Source organism: Pteropus medius, unplaced genomic scaffold (genome assembly GCF_902729225.1).
Source record: "Pteropus medius unplaced genomic scaffold, Ma_sr-lr_union100, whole genome shotgun sequence".
NCBI classification, from domain to species: domain Eukaryota; kingdom Metazoa; phylum Chordata; class Mammalia; order Chiroptera; family Pteropodidae; genus Pteropus; species Pteropus medius.
Genome location: NW_024348419.1, coordinates 3,699 through 7,775, shown reverse-complemented (window position 1 = coordinate 7,775; position 4,077 = coordinate 3,699). Strand labels below are relative to the sequence as shown.

Sequence of the window (4,077 nt, the reverse complement as noted above, 5' to 3'; positions counted from 1 at the left end):
AAACCCAGGAGCCACAACCAAGAATACTTTATTCAGCAAAGCTCTCATTCAGAGTTGAAGGACAGATAAAGAGCTTCCCAGACAATAGTAAGCTGAAAGAATTTATCATCACGAAGCTAATATTACAGGAAATGTTGGAGAGAATTCCTTAAGAATGAAAAACATGTATCAAAAACAGGAATAAAGAATGGTACTAACTACATTCTTGTCTACGAGTACCTCAAATGGAAGAGAATTAAATGCTCCAACCAAAACATTGGGTGGTTGAATGGATAAGAAAACAGGACCCATACATATGCTGTTTACAAGAAACTCACTTCAGGTTAAAAGACACACAGAAACTAAAAGGAAGGGGTTGGAATAATATATTGCCTTGATGGACCTAGAAAGGATTGTGCTGAATGAAATGGGTCAAATAGACAAAGACAAATATTGCATGAGTTTAAGTATATGTGGAATCTAAAGAACAAAATCAGCAAGAACAACAAAAGTGGAAATAAATTCAGAGATACAGAGAGTATTTATTTATTTATTTATTTATTTATTTATTTATTTATTTATTTATTTTTTAGACGAGGCAACCCTTGGTTGACTTCACAGATTGCACAGACTTATCAGCTTACGATCTCTTATATTTTATTTTACTTTTTTATGCCTACAACCCCTGGTATTCCAATGTGGTCTCCCACCCAAGAACTAACCAGGCCCGACCCTGTTTAGCTTCTGAGATCAGACGAGATCGGGCTCGTTCAGGGTGGCATGCCTGTAGACAATACAGAAAATTTTAGAGAGATACTAGATGGGAGGGAGTTTCGGGCGACAAAAAAAAAAAAAAAATAGACAAATTGATTAAGAGGTACTAATGGATAGTTGCAGAATAGACATGGAGTTGCAGAGTATAGTACGGAGAAGATGGTTAATAATATTGTACTATGTAATAGGGAAGAGGTGTACTAGATTTAGTGGGGTGATCACTTTTGAGAGTTTGTGGATCTCTGATCACTATACTATACAACGGAAATGGGTGTATTATCATACGCCAAATATAATTGGAAAAAAAACCTCACTGAATTGTATAGTGAAAATACAAGCAACTGATTGTCTATTATATTTCAATAAAGACAAAAAAGAAAACAAGAAAAATCTAAATAAACACATCACCTTTAAGACAAACAAAACCCAAAGTCAGCAGAACAAAGGAAATAATAAAGATTAGAGCAGAATTAAGTGCAATAGAGAACAAAAAAGACAATAGAAAAAATAATGTAACAAAAAGTTGCTTTTTGAATAAATGAAACCAACCAACTTCTGGCTAGACTCACTAAGGAAAAAAAACACTCAAATAAACAAAATCACAAATGAAAAAGAAGAAATTACATTGGACACCACAGAAATACAAAGGACTATACAAGAATACTATGAAAGGCTATATGCGACCGAATTTGATAATCTAGGAAAAATGGACACGTTCTTAGAAATACACAACCTTCCTAGTCTGTATCATGTAAAATTGGAAAATTTAAAAAGGCCAATCAAAGGCAAGGAGGTTAAAAGTCATCAAAGAATTCCTAAAAAATAAAAGTCCAGACCAGATGGCTTCACTAGTGAATTCTGCCATCAATCGAAGAATATTTTATATCTCTTATTCTCAAACTTTTCCAAAAATTGAAGAAAAAGAAATACTTCCTAACCCATTTTATGAGGCCTATATTACCCTGATAGCAAAACCTGGCAGGGCAACAGAAAGAAGAAAATTACAGACCAAAATCTCTAATGAATATAGATGCAAAATTCAAAACAAAATACCAGTGAATTGAATACGATAATATATTAGAAAGGTAACACATCATGATCAACTGGGGTTCATTTCGGGAGCACGAGAATGGTTTAACAATTGCAACTCAATCAATGCGATACACTACATTAACAAAATAAATAATAAAAGTCGTATGCTCATATTAACAAATGAAGAAAAGCATTTGGTAAGATACAACATCCATTTATGATTAAAACACTCAATACAAGGAAAGAACCTTAACAGAATAAAAGCCATATATGACAAACCCTCAGCTAATATCATATTCAATGGTCAAAAACTGAAAGCATTTCCTCTAAGATCAGAAACAAGATAAGGATGCCCACTCTTGTCGCTGTTACTCAAAATAGTACTGGAAGTCCTAGCCAGACCAATCAGGCAAGAGAAAGAAATAAAATCATCCAAATTGGGAATGAAGAACTCAAATTGTCACTTTTTTTCAGCTGACATGATTCTCTATATAGCAAACCCTAAAGACTACACCAAAAGACTATTAGAAACAATAAAATGCAGTGATATTGCAGGAGACAAAATGAATGTACCAAAATCAGTCATGTTCCTATATACTAAAAATGAAACAGCAGAAAAAGAAAGGAAGCAACTCATTCCATTTGCAATTGCAACAAATGAATAAAATACCTAAGAATAAACTTAACACAGGAACTGAAGGACTTATGTACTTAAACTACAAAACAAAACATTGTTGAAAGAGATTGAAGAGGACACAAAGAAATGAAGAGATATTTCATATTCATGAATTGGAAGAATTAACATAGTTAAAATGACCATTTAACCAAAGCAATATATAGATTTAATGCAATCCCCTTGAAAACCTCAAAGGCATTTTTCAAAAAAGAGAACAAAGATTCACCACATTTGGAGCTCTCCATCAGATGGACCCAGAGATGCTTCTGGAAGTAACGACATGATGGCTGCCCAAGGAGAACCCCAAGTTCAGTTCAAACTTGTATTGCTTACTGATGGTGGGACTAGACAAATTATATTTGTGAAATGTCTGCTGACTGGTGAATTTAAGAAGTATGAAGCTACCTGGGGTGTTGTGGACCACTCTGGTGTTCCACACCGACAGAGGACCTGTTAATTTCAATGCATGAGACATGGCTGGGCAGGAGGTTTGGTGGACTGAGAGATAGCTATTACATCCAAGCCCAGTGTGCCATGATAATGTTTGATGTAACATCAAGAGTTGCTTACAAGAATGTGCCTAACTGGCATAGAGATTTGGTACGAATATGTGAAAACAGCCCCATCATGTTGTGTAGCAACAAAGTGGATACTAAGGACAAGAAAGTTAACGCAGAATCAAATGTCTTCCACTGAAAGAAGAATCTATGGTACGTTGACATTTCTGCCAAAAGTAACTACACCTTCGAAAAGCCCTTCCTCGGGCTCGCTAGAAAACTAATAGGAGAACCTAACTTGGAGTTTGTTGCCATGCCTGCTCTTTCTCCACCAGAGGCTGTCATGGACCCAGCTTTGGCAACACACTTGAGCATGATCTACAGGTTGCTCAGACAACTGTTCTGCCAGATGAGGATGTCGGCATCTGAGAAAGTGAAGCAGGAGCTGAGTGTCAGAAGTCTAGTTTTATAGGCAACTGTCCTGTGATGTCAGTGGTGCAGGATGTTTGCCACTTTGTTCTATACCTAAGCAGAACATTTACCTAATCTTTGGGATGCTGAAGGAGATGACTGACCTTCGGAGTGAATGTGGCAGTTAAATATACCTTCATTTTTTGCACCTGCATATTTACCTGCTTTGAAAAACAGCTGTTTCCTTACTGAGTTTCAAATACAAGACTGCTACATTCACATCCCAATACTTACTGGTGAAATCTCGTTTGTTACTGTCCTTTGCAATCCTTTCCATTTAGAATCAGAATAAAGTTGTATTTCAATTAAAAAGAATACTAATCACATTGGTATGGAACTACAAAAGACCCTGAATAATCAAAGCAATCTCAAGGAAAAAATAACAAAGCTAGAGGCATCACGCTCTCTTACTTCAAATTATACTACAAAGTTACGATAATCAAACAGTTTGGTATGGGCAGAAAAACAGACACACAGACGAATGGAACAGAATTGAGAGCCCCAAAATAAACCCATATGTAGCTGGGTAAATAAGTTTCAAAGGAGCCAGATATACACAATGGAAAAAAGAAAGCCTCTTCAATAAATGGTGTTGAAAAATCAGAAAGCCACTTGTAAAAGATGAAACTAGAACGCTAATTGATACCA

General features: G+C 35.7%; 2 pseudogenes; one reads left to right on the top strand and one right to left on the bottom strand.

Annotated features, from left to right (window-relative positions):
* Positions 1–652: 652 nt before the first annotated feature.
* LOC120616346 (uncharacterized) lies at positions 653–771 on the bottom strand (annotated as a pseudogene).
* A 1,973-nt stretch (positions 772–2,744) lies between these two features.
* On the top strand, positions 2,745–3,387 carry LOC120616345 (GTP-binding nuclear protein Ran-like; annotated as a pseudogene).
* The last annotated feature ends 690 nt before the right edge of the window (positions 3,388–4,077 follow it).